Genomic DNA, 12,667 nt, shown 5'->3' on the forward strand with positions numbered 1-12,667 from the left:
ATCATTAGTATATAAGCAGTTTACTTGTTATTTATAAATTATAATGAATAAATAATGAATAGTCTATAAACTCATAGAAACCCTTCATGAAATATAGGGTTAGGGTTAATGATGTTACGTTTGATGCGTATGCATCGACATCGCTAAGCAGTGTACATCGAAGCAGTGTGCCGATACCTGTATCACTTTATCAAAAGCACGTGATCAATGACGATAGTTCTAGGAGTCGTTCTGTGTGTTATAATAGCAGTTGTGTTTATATATACATATATAGTTGTGTGTGATCACTGTGATGTTTCCCTGGATTCCCTGCGACCCAGCAGACTGACTGACAGGAGCAGGAGCTCCACAAGCACACACACACACAGACATGCATAAGCGCACGTACACACACTCAGACAGAAGAAGAATACTTTGTTGTCCGTTTTCTTGGAGAGAACGGAAACTGGTGTTTTTACTCTTAGATCAAGCCCCCGAGGCACACACACTACCCAAATAGTTGGAGCAGTTTAGGGGTTATGTGCTGAATACAGATATGGATCTATCCCTGACACTCTGTGTGTGTGTGTGTGTGTGTGTGTGTGTGTGTGTGTGTGTGTGTGTGTGTGTGTGTGTGTGTGTGTGTGTGTGTGTGTGTGTGTGTGTGTGTGTGTGTGTGTGTGTGTGTGTGTGTGTGTGTGTTGAGGAGAGAGAGAGAGAGAGAGAGAGAGAGAGAGAGAGAGAGAGAGAGAGAGAGAGCGAGATACTGCATGAGAGCGGGGTTGTGATCGACTTCAACCAGAGTGGAACATTCCAGCATGGCGAGGAGCAGCTGTTCTGGTATTTGTTTGTGTCAGCTTACAAAAAGAGGGTCACCTGTACCGAACTAGGGATATATGGTCAGGCTTACCGACACGTTACCGGACACATTTAACGTGTGCCAATCAGTACAACCTCTTAACTTCACCCCCCAGCACAGCTTAGTTTAGCCAAGAACTGATGAAGTGAGAGGACTTTCCCTCAAGGCCATCAGCGCCCAAGAGCTAAATCACCCGTTGTCAGCGGAATGACTGTAGTCGTCATGTACACACGAACAGTGTGACCCTGTGGTGCTGTGTTACCTGGAGACAGTCCAGGTGTGTGTCCGAGCGTGCACGTTACCACTCCGGGTGGCGACCACGAATGTGAACCAGCGTAATGTGTTCCGGGATAATCACGGAATGTTCTGAGGGGTGTGTGCTCGTTAACCCCTCCCCCCAACTTGTCCCAGACTGGAGATAACCAGGGGAGGGGATGGGGACAGGAACAGAGTGACGAGCAAAATAAAACATGGGGGTAGTACAACAAGGCCTTAGTTTCAGGTGTTTCCAGTGGTTGGGAGAGGAGGAAGTGTTTTTTCCCAGTTAGTTTGGCGGTTTTGTTATGGGAGGTGTTGGTTGGGAACTAGTGCACTATACGGGGAACAGGGTTCCATTTCCTATACGCCCCCAGGCTACCTACCCCAGGAATGACACTCCTCTGCTTGCCCCCTCTCTACCCAATCTGGCAGCCCCAGCCTCCTCTCCTGCCACCTTGCCTTGCAGCAGGGCCATCTCTCTGAGTGTGTGCAGAATACAGGCCAATGGAGGAGTTATATTGCCCCTTCTGGCTCAGGGGAGACACTGCAGTGGCACGGGGAGAGGATGTACAGGGCCCAGAGGGCAGCTCAATAGGCTTTAGGAGGTTAGAATCCCAGGTCTCTTCACCTCTAGCTTTTCTTCTTCTTCTTCTTCTTCTTTTTCTAACATCATCACCCTCCAAGAGAAATATGGTGAATCCCAAACTGCCCCCTCGCCCCTACCAACTCCCTTGGGAGGTTAACTTCCAGAGAGTGGTGAAGGGATCAATAAACCCATCAACTTTGGGACAAACTAGTGACTTGATTGATGCAATTCATGTTTCACTTTTAAAAAGGAATTAAACAGCATGAAATTCAAATGAACAAATCCCCCCTGTCGTTTTACAAGATATACACCTCAGTAACAGTTTAATATTTCATTTGGGAGGTATTTCATATTTTACATGTATCAAGTCTCAAAATCTGACATAAACAAATACGTGTGGCGTATAATTGTGGCATATAACTCTCCATTCTGTTGTATCAAACTGTGCAAACTCCAAATATATCGCGACGCGTTTCGGGATAGCACTTCGCTCTGAAGCCTGCAGCCTTGCCCGAAGTGGCTTTTGGAGGGTCTAATTAATGGAGGGCCAAGGGGCGAAGGGAAGGGAGTGATTTTGGGACGCACCGGTAGTGAGGGGCTAAGAGAAATAAAGAGTGATGGATGGGTTAACAATGAGGGAAACGATAGATAGATAGATAGATAGATATAGAAATAGAGATAGATAGATAGATATAGAAATAGAGATAGATAGATAGAGATAGATAGATAGAGATAGATAGATATAGAGATAGATAGATAGATATAGAAATAGATAGATATAGAGATAGATAGATAGATAGATATAGAAATAGATAGATATAGAGATAGATAGATAGAGAAATAGATAGATAGAGAAATAGATAGATAGATAGATAGATAGATAGATAGATAGATAGATAGATAGATAGATAGATAGATAGATAGATAGATAGATAGATAGATAGATAGATAGATAGATCGGGGTGGTGTATCCTCTTCACTATCTGGCCAGAGCATGATCCTTTGATAGTTCCAGTCAGTATGGGATAGAAAGTTGAGACCCCTCCTGTCTGTGGGGAAAACAACCTGTGGTTACGCCATTGGCTCACAGCAAAAAATGTATTGTTGTCTGCTTGTTTTAGTCAATTTACCAAACTACATTCAAGAAAAGTACAACATGTCTAAAGATTACTATTCAACATTGCCTGCTCTCTAGCATTATCACTACTTAGAAAAATGTAATATTGTAGGGCGTCCCTCATGGCCCTTTTCATGACGGCCACGTGAGTTACAAAAGAACTACACTAAACAAGTAAAATATCTTACCTGTGATGAAATGTTCTGAACGCACATAGCTATGTGTGGCCTACTTGGACAACCGGGTCCCCACATTTCCACCTCTCCCACGAACTGCCTGAAGCCACAGACAGGGCTCTTCTCCGAGCCTCTATTGCCTTACTTGGGAGCCTTATGAACCGTAGGTGGAGATTTTTTTTACCTGGCTACATTTACATTGAACAACATGCAGCAGCTTTTCAGCATGTTTTGTTATTTCTGTAAAATAAGACAAAGTTGGCTCTTTTGGGTCAATTGGAAAGAATGTTTGTGTTCCACAATTTGTGGGCGTGTTCGAGGTGAATCACATGAATAAAGACTCAGAAGATCCTCTGCAACTCTGCTTTTTCCTGTGGAAGCTGCTACAGCCGCACTAGGAACACTAGAGGGCGCCAACACACAGTCTTGATTCCCATCTTCTGTCCAAAGACAAGCACACACGAGCAGACAGAAACTCCCAAACTTTTGTGTGTGTTTACCTTTTGGTGAGGGATAACTGGCATGGGGGAGTCCATTCTGGGCATTGCCATGGGAACAGGGACGGGACGTTTCGACCTGGATTCAGAACCACAACAACACATTTTTAGCATTTTGTAGTTGAGCATGTTATCTTCTAAGTATTTTAAGAGCAAGTGTACGTGTGTGTGCTTACTTCTGCATGGCGAGGGTCAGTTTATTGGAAGACATTTTAATCTTGTTCTGTGCCTCCAGGTGCGTCATTCCCTCTGTACTGAGAGAGAGAGAGAGAGAGAGAGAGAGAGAGAGATAAAAGAGGCATGTAATATAAGAGAAACTGACATAGATACTTCTGCTCAAACTCTCTCTCACACACACACAGAGGAAAATAGCACAGCAAATTCGCTGTATTGCAACTGCTTGGAATCCGACATCAAGGCGCTACAGAGGGTAGTGCGTACGACCCAGTACATCACTGGGGCCAAGCTCCCTGTCATCCAGGACCTCTATACCAGGCGGTGTCAGAGGAAGGCTCAAACATTTGTCAAAGACTCCAGCCACCTAAGAAACAGACTGTTCCAAGTCTGGGACCAGCAGGACTCTAAACAGCTTCTAGCCATGAGACTTCTAAATAAGACCGCTAAACAGCTAATCAAATGGCTGACCCACAAATTTTTTCACATATGCTGCTGCTACTGTCTATTATCTGCCCTGTTGCCTAGTCACTTTACCTCTACCTACATGCCCAGTACATAGCTACCTCAATTACCCCTGCATATCGACTCAATACTGGTACTCCCTGTATGTACATATCCATGTTATTTTTTACTCGTTATTTATTTTCGTTATTTTCTGTGGTATTCCTCTTGTCACTATTTCAATTTTTTATTATATCTTTAAGTGCACTGTTGGAAAATAACCCATAAGAAAGCATTTCACTGTTGGTCTAAACCCGTTGCTACGAAGCATGTGACAAATACATCTTGATTTGAATAAATCCACACAGAGTTTCTCTAGTACACTGAGAGACTCTGATTTCAAGGTTTTACTGCTAACCTACAAAGCATTACATGGGCTTGCTCCTACCTATCTTTACGATTTGGTCCTGCCGTACATACCTACACGTACGCTACGGTCACAAGACGCGGGCCTCCTAATTGTCCCCAGAATTTCTAAGGAAATTTCTAAGGAAACAGAATTTCTAAGGAAACAGAGGTAAAGTGACTAGGTAAAGTGACTAGGCAACACTGAAAGTGTTGAGTTTGTGGATCCACATAGACACAGTAACAGTGTTTAATTAACACACTGCTTATTGTAAAACCTTATTCAAATATTTCCCAGTGTGCCTTTCGAGTGTATTGTGACGTAATCACCCATGACTGTTTGTTAGCCATGACTGTTTGTTAGTGACAGAGTCATGGTTGTTGCAGTCATCCATTTTTTGTCTTATGGACTTCAGCAAGCGAGATCCTAAGTGAATATGTTATCATTAAAATAACATAATGCATAAGTACAGTGTCTTTAGAATACATTTCTTAATGTGTTACAAAGTGGGATTAAAGTGGATTTAACAGCAATTTTTTGTCCACGATCTACACAAAACACTCTGTAATATCAATGTGGAAGAACCTTTTTTTTTATACATGAAAAATACAATATTAATATACACTACACGGCCAAAAGTATTGGACACATGCTCGTTGAACATCTCATTCCAAAATCATGGCCATTAATATGGAGTTGGTCCCCCCTTTGCTGCTATAACAGCCTCCACTCTTCTGGGAAGGCTTTCCACTAGATGTTGGAAAATTGCTACGGGGACTTGCTTCCATTCAACCTCAATAGCATTAGTGAGGTCGATTACTGATCTTGGGAGATTAGGCCAGGCTCGCAGTCAGCGTTCCAATTCATCCCAAAAGTGTTTGATGGGGTTGAGGTCAGGGCTCTATGCAGGCCAGTCAAATCAAATGTATTTATATAGCCCTGCTTACATCAGCTGATATATCAATGTGCAGTACAGAAACCCAGCCTAAAACCCCAAACAGCATGCAATGCAGGTGTAGAAGCACGGTGGCTAGGAAAAACTCCCTAGAAAGGCCGAAACCTAGGAAGAAACCTAGAGAGGAACCAGGCTTTGAGGGGTGGCCAGTCCTCTTCTGGCTTTGCCGGGTGGAGATTATAACAGAACATGGCCAAGATGTTCAAATGTTCATAAATGACCAGCATGGTCAAATAACAATAATCACAGTAGTTGTCGAGGGTGCAACAAGTCAGCACCTCAGGAGTAAATGTCAGTTGCCTTTTCATAGCCGATCATTGAGAGTATCTCTACCGCTCCTGCTGTCTCTAGAGAGTTGAAAACAGTAGGTCTGGGACAGGTAGCACGTCTGGTGAACAGGTCAGGGTTCCATAGCCGCAGGCAGAACAGTTGAAACTGGAGCAGCAGCAAGGCCAGGTGGAATGGGGACAGCAAGGAGTCATCATGACAGGTAGTCCTGAGGCATGGTCCTAGGGCTCAGGTCCTCCGAGAGAAAGAAAGAAAGAGAGAAAGAGAGAATTAGAGAGAGCACACTGTAATTCACACAGGACACCGGATAAGACAGGAGAAATACTCCAGATATAACAGACTGACCCTAGCCCCCCAACACATAAACTACTGCAGCAAATACTGGAGGCTGACACAGGAGGGGTCAGGAGACACTGTGGCCCCATCCGATGATACCCCCGGACAGGGCCAAACAGGCAAGATATAACCCCACCCACTTTGCCAAAGCACAGCCACCACACCACTAGAGGGATACAGTGGGGCAAAAAAGTATTTAGTCAGCCACCAATTGTGCAAGTTCCCCCTCTTAAAAAGATGAGAGAGGCCTGTAATTTTCATCATAGGTACACGTCAACTATGACAGACAAAATGAGAAGAAGAAAAATACAGAAAATCACATTGTAGGATTTTTAATGAATTTATTAGCAAATTATGGTGGAAAATAAGTATTTGGTCAATAACAAAAGTTTATCTCAATACTTTGTTATATACCCTTTGTTGGCAATGACACAGGTCAAACGTTTTCTGTAAGTCTTCACAAGGTTTTCACACACTGTTGCTGGTATTTTGGCCCATTCCTCCATGCAGATCTCCTCTAGAGCAGTGATGTTTTGGGGCTGTCGCTGGGCAACACGAACTTTCAACTCCCTCCAAAGATTTTCTATGGGGTTGAGATCTGGAGACTGGCTAGGCCACTCCAGGACCTTGAAATGCTTCTTACGAAGCCACTCCTTCGTTGCCCGGGCGGTGTGTTTGGGATCATTGTCATGCTGAAATACCCATCCATGTTTCATCTTCAATGCCCTTGCTGATGGAAGGAGGTTTTCACTCAAAATCTCACGATACATGGCCCCATTCATTCTTTCCTTTACACGGATCAGTCGTCCTGGTCCCTTGGCAGAAAAACAGCCCCAAAGCATGATGTTTCCACCCCCATGCTTCACAGTAGGTATGGTGTTCTTTGGATGCAACTCAGCATTCTTTGTCCTCCAAACACGACGAGTTGAGTTTTTACCAAAAAGTTATATTTTGGTTTCATCTGACATTCTCCCAATCCTCTTCTGGATCATCCAAATGCCCTCTAGCAAACTTCAGACGGGCCTGGACATGAACTGGCTTAAGCAGGGGGACACGTCTGGCACTGCAGGATTTGAGTCCCTGGCGGCGTAGTGTGTTACTGATGGTAGGCTTTGTTACTTTGGTCCCAGCTCTCTGCAGGTCATTCACTAGGTCCCCCCGTGTGGTTCTGGGATTTTTGCTCACCGTTCTTGTGATCATTTTGACCCAACAGGGTGAGATCTTGCGTGGAGCCCCAGATCGAGGGAGATTATCAGTGGTCTTGTATGTCTTCCATTTCCTAATAATTGCTCCCACAGTTGATTTCTTCAAACCAAGCTGCTTACCTATTGCAGATTCAGTCTTCCCAGCCTGGTGCAGGTCTACAATTTTGTTTCTGGTGTCCTTTGACAGCTCTTTGGTCTTGGCCATAGTGGAGTTTGGAGTGTGACTGTTTGAGGTTGTGGACAGGTGTCTTTTATACTGATAACAAGTTCAAACAGGTGCCATTAATACAGGTAACGAGTGGAGGACAGAGGAGCCTCTTAAAGAAGAAGTTACAGGTCTGTGAGAGCCAGAAATCTTGCTTGTTTGTAGGTGACCAAATACTTATTTTCCACCATAATTTGCAAATAAATTCATTAAAAATGCTACAATGTGATTTTCTGGATTTTTTTTCTCATTTTGTCTGCCATAGTTGACGTGTACCTATGATGAAAATTACAGGCCTCTCTCATCTTTTTAAGTGGGAGAACTTGCACAATTGGTGGGTGACTAAATACTTTTTTGCCCCACTGTATCTGTAAACCACCAACTTACTACCCTGAGACAAGGCTGAGTGTAACAGCTGTCGTAGAGAGGGGACCAAAGCGCAGCGTGTTGATTGCTCATGATGAATATTTATTATAACTCAAAACACTAAAGGAAAAATAACAAAGAGAAAAACGAAAGCGCACAGTTCTGTCAGATACATAAACTAAACAGAAGATAACTACCCACAAACACACGTGGAAAAAACCCTACTTAAGTATGATCTCCAATTAGAGTCTACGAGGACCAGCTGCCTCTAATCGGAGATCATTCCAAAAAAACAACATATAAACAGAAAAACTAGAACCTAAACAGAGATAGAAAAACACAAAACACCCCCTGTCATGCCCTGACCTACTCTACCATAGAAAATAACATCTTACTATGTTCAGGACGTGACACCGAGTATAGCCCACAAAGATCTCTGCCACGGCACAACCCAAGGGGGGGGGCAACCCAGACAGGAAGACCACGTCAGTGACTCAACCCAGTCAAGTGACGCACCCCTCCTAGGGACGGCATGGAAGAGCACCAATAAGCCAGTGACTCAGCCCCTGTAATGGGGTTAGAGGCAGAGAATCCCAGTGGAGAGAGGGGAACCGGCCAGGCAGAGACAGCAAGGGCGGTTCGTTGCTCCAGAGCCTTTCCGTTCACCTTCACACTCCTGTGCCAGACTACATTCAATCATTTTACCTACTGAAGAGATGAGTCTTCAGTAAAGACTTAAAGGCTGAGACCGAGTCTGCGTCTCTCACATGGGTAGGCAGACCATTCCATAAAAATGGAGCTCTATAGAAGAAAGCCCTGCCTCCAGCTGTTTCCTTAGAAATTCTAGGGACAATTAGGAGGCCTGCGTCTTGTGACCGTTGCATATGTGTAGGTATGTACGGCAGGATCAAATCGGAAAGATAGGTAGGAGCAAGCCCATGTAATGCTTTGTAGGTTAGCAGTAAAAACTTGAAATCAGCCCTTGCCTTAACAGGAAGCCAGTGTAGGGAGGCTAGCACTGGAGTAATATGATCACATTTTTTGGTTCTAGTCAGGATTCTAGCAGCCGTATTTAGCACTAACTGAAGTTTATTTAGTGCTTTATCCGGGTAGCCGGAAAGTAGAGCATTGCAGTAGTCTAGCCTAGAAGTAACAAAAGCATGGATTGATTTTCCTGCATCATTTTTGGACAGAAAGTTTCAGATTTTTTCAATGTTACGTAGATGGAAAAAAGCTGTCATTGAAACAGTCTTGATATGTTTGTCAAAAGAGAGATCAGGGTCCAGAGTAACGCCGAGGTCCTTCACAGTTTTATTTGAGACGACTGTACAACCATCAAGATTAATTGTCAGATTCAACAGAAGATCTCTTTGTTTCTTGGGACCTAGAACAAGCATCTCTGTTTTGTCTGAAACACAGGCTTCTAGTGAAGGCAATTTTGGGGCTTCACCATGTTTCATTGAAATGTACATGTAGACCAATTTGGGTTTCCAATCTCTCCAAAAGAATGTGGTGATCGATGGTATCAAAAGCAGCACTAAGGTCTAGGAGCACGAGGACAGATGCAGAGCCTCGGTCTGACGCCATTAAAAGGTCATTTACCACCTTCACAAGTGCAGTCTCAGTGCTATGATGGGGTCTAAAACCAGACTGAAGCATTTCGTATACACTGTTTGTCTTCAGGAAGGCAGTGAGTTGCTGCGCAACAGCTTTTTCAATTTTTTTTGAGAGAAATGGAAGATTCGATAGGCCAATAGTTTTTTTTATATTTTCTGGGTCAAGGTTTGCCAACTATTTGTGAGTGCTCCATGGCCAGGTGGGCCTGGCCCTGTTTGTTCCCTCTGTCCAGCCTTGCCTCCGCATCGCTCCTCCTCCAGCACCAGCCCAGGCCGATGGGCATACTCTCCACCACGCCACCCCCTGCTCCCTCTCCATCCCACTCACAGAACCTGTCTAGAACCAGGAACCATTCATCATCACACCAGAAGAGGCACGGAGGAAGGACCAAAGATCTAGACAACTCCCCGGAATAAGCAGCTCACATGGAAGGACCATCACTGACCTCCTGGTCTTGGGATTCCAGGTGTGTTTTCTCGCTCCTCAGGTTGTCCTCACTCCCCTTTGCAGATCCAGAACAAATCACAGCATAAACACCAATCCAGATCCCGGTTTCCAGCACCAGTCCCAGTCCCAGCACCAGACCGCCAGACGAGGAGCGGAGGAGGGACCAAAGATCAGACCTTCACCCGGAGCGAGTAGGCCACAGGAAAGTACCACCATTGACCTCTGGTTCTAGGGCTCCAATTTGTGTCTGCTTGATCCTCAGGTTGTCTTTCCTCCCCTTTCCCCTTCCCAGTTCCTGGTTCCCGGTCCCCAGTCTCAACAGCAAACCAAGCACCAAGCCATGGTTTCCAGTCCCGGAATTACTAATCCAGCGTTTCCCAAAGTCGGCCCTGGGGACCCCAAGGGTGCACATTTGTTTTTTGCCCTATTACAGGGATACTAAACTAGATTCAACTGCGGGCTGATTTTTTCTTAAGCGGATGGTCGGGGCCCGGAACATAATTACAAATCATTTGTAGACTGAAAATTGAACGCAAGAAGCCCAAACAGATATAATGTTTGACTAAAACATAATAATTTCAAACCTTGCTTACATTTGTATAAGATCACGTCTCTCTGTTCTGTGTTATTTCATCTCATGATCACGTCTCTCTGTTCTGTGTTATTTCATCTCATGATCACGTCTCTCTGTTCTGTGTTATTTCATCTCATCTCTATAGAGCCGCTGTTTGACTTCTTCAAAGTACATTCAAATGACATAAAGTACAAAGTACGTACAGTTTGCAGGCGACATAACAGTAGTGAGCTTGATTACCAACAACAACGAGACAGCCTACAGAGAGGAGGTGAGGGCCCTCAGTGTGTGGTGTCAGGAAAAACCAAAGTACATGAATCTCTAGGAGACAGAATGCATCCCCTCCTGAGCGGTATGACGGCTGCGTGGTCCCATGGTGTTTATACTTGCGTAGTATTGTTTGTACAGATGAACGTGGTACCTTCATGTGTTTGGAAATTGCTCCCAAAGATGAACCAGACTTGTGGAGGTCTACATTTTTTTTCTGATGGTCTTGGCTTATTTTTTTGATTTTCCCATGATGTCAAGCAAAGAGGCACTGAGTTTGAAGGTTGGCCTTGAAATACATCCACAGGTACACCTCCAATTGACTCAAATGTTGTCAATTAGCATATCAGAAGCTTCTAATACCATTACATCATTTTCTGAAATTTCCAAGCTGTTTAAAGGCACAGTCAACTTAATGTATGTAAACTTCTGACCCACTGGAATTGTGATACAGTGAATTATAAGTGAAATAATCTGTCTTTAAACAATTGTTGGAAAAATGACTTTTGTCATGCACAAAGTAGATGTCCTAACCGACTTGCCAAAACTATAGTTTGTTAACAAGAAATTTGTGGAATGGTTGAAAAACAAATTTTAATGACTCCAGCGTAAGTGTATGTACATTTCCAAATTCAACTGTATATTCATTGTGTGGGACAAAATGTAGGATATGATTAAGAAGTTGGAGGTCTTTTCTGTCTGCATTAACAAGGACAACACACAGGTATTTCCATCATTGTATGATTTCTGTGTGCAAATGAACTCAAGCTTATGGACAATGTCAAATGTGATATACAGTGGGGGGAAAAAGTATTTGATCCCCTGCTGATTTTGTATGTTTGCCCACTGATAAAGAAAGGATCAGTCTATAATTTTAATGGTAGGTTTATTTGAACAGTGAGAGACAGAATAACATCAAAAATATCCAGAAAAACGCATGTCAAAAACGTTATAAATTGATTAGCATTTTAATGAGGGAAATAAGTATTTGACCCCCTCTCAATCAGAAAGATTTCTGGCTCCCAGGTGTCTTTTATACAGGTAACGAGCTGAGATTAGGAGCACACTCTTAAAGGGAGTGCTCCTAACCACAGCTTGTTACCTGTAAAAAAGACACATGTCCACAGAAGCAATCAATCAATCAGATTCCAAACTCTCCACCATGGCCAAGACCAAAGAGCTCTCCAAGGATGTCAGGGACAAGATTGTAGACCTACACAAGGCTGGAATGGGCTACAAGACCATCACCAAGCAGCTTGGTGAGAAGGTGACAACATTGGGTGCGATTATTCGCAAATGGAAGAAACACAAAAGAACTGTCAATATCCCTCAGCCTGGGGCTCCATGCAAGGTCTCATCTCGTGGGGTTGCAATGATCATGAGAACGGTGAGGAATCAGCCCAGAACTACGCGGGAGGATCTTGTCAGTGATCTCAAGGCAGCTGGGACCATAGTCACCAAGAAAACAATTGGTAACACACTATGCCGTGAAGGACTGAAATCCTGCAGTGCCCGCAAGGTCCCCCTGCTCAAGAAAGCACATATACATGCCCGTCTGAAGTTTGCCAATGAACATCTGAATGATTCAGAGGACAACTGGGTGAAACTGTTGTGGTCAGATGAGACCAAAATGGAGCTCTTTGGCATTAACTCAACTCGCCGTGTTTGGAGGAGGAGGAATGCTGCCTATGACCCCAAGAACACCATCCCCACGGTCAAAGATGGAGGTGGAAACATTATGCTTTGGGGGTGTTTTTCTGCTAAGGGGACAGGACAACTTCACCGCATCAAAGGGACGATGGACGGGGCCATGTACCGTCAAATCTTAGGTGAGAACCTCTTTCCCTCAGCCAGGGCATTGAAAATGGGTCGTGGATGGTTATTCCAGCATGACAATGACCCAAAACACAC

The sequence above is a fragment of the Salmo trutta genome, chromosome 2 (assembly GCF_901001165.1).
Source record: "Salmo trutta chromosome 2, fSalTru1.1, whole genome shotgun sequence".
NCBI classification, from domain to species: domain Eukaryota; kingdom Metazoa; phylum Chordata; class Actinopteri; order Salmoniformes; family Salmonidae; genus Salmo; species Salmo trutta.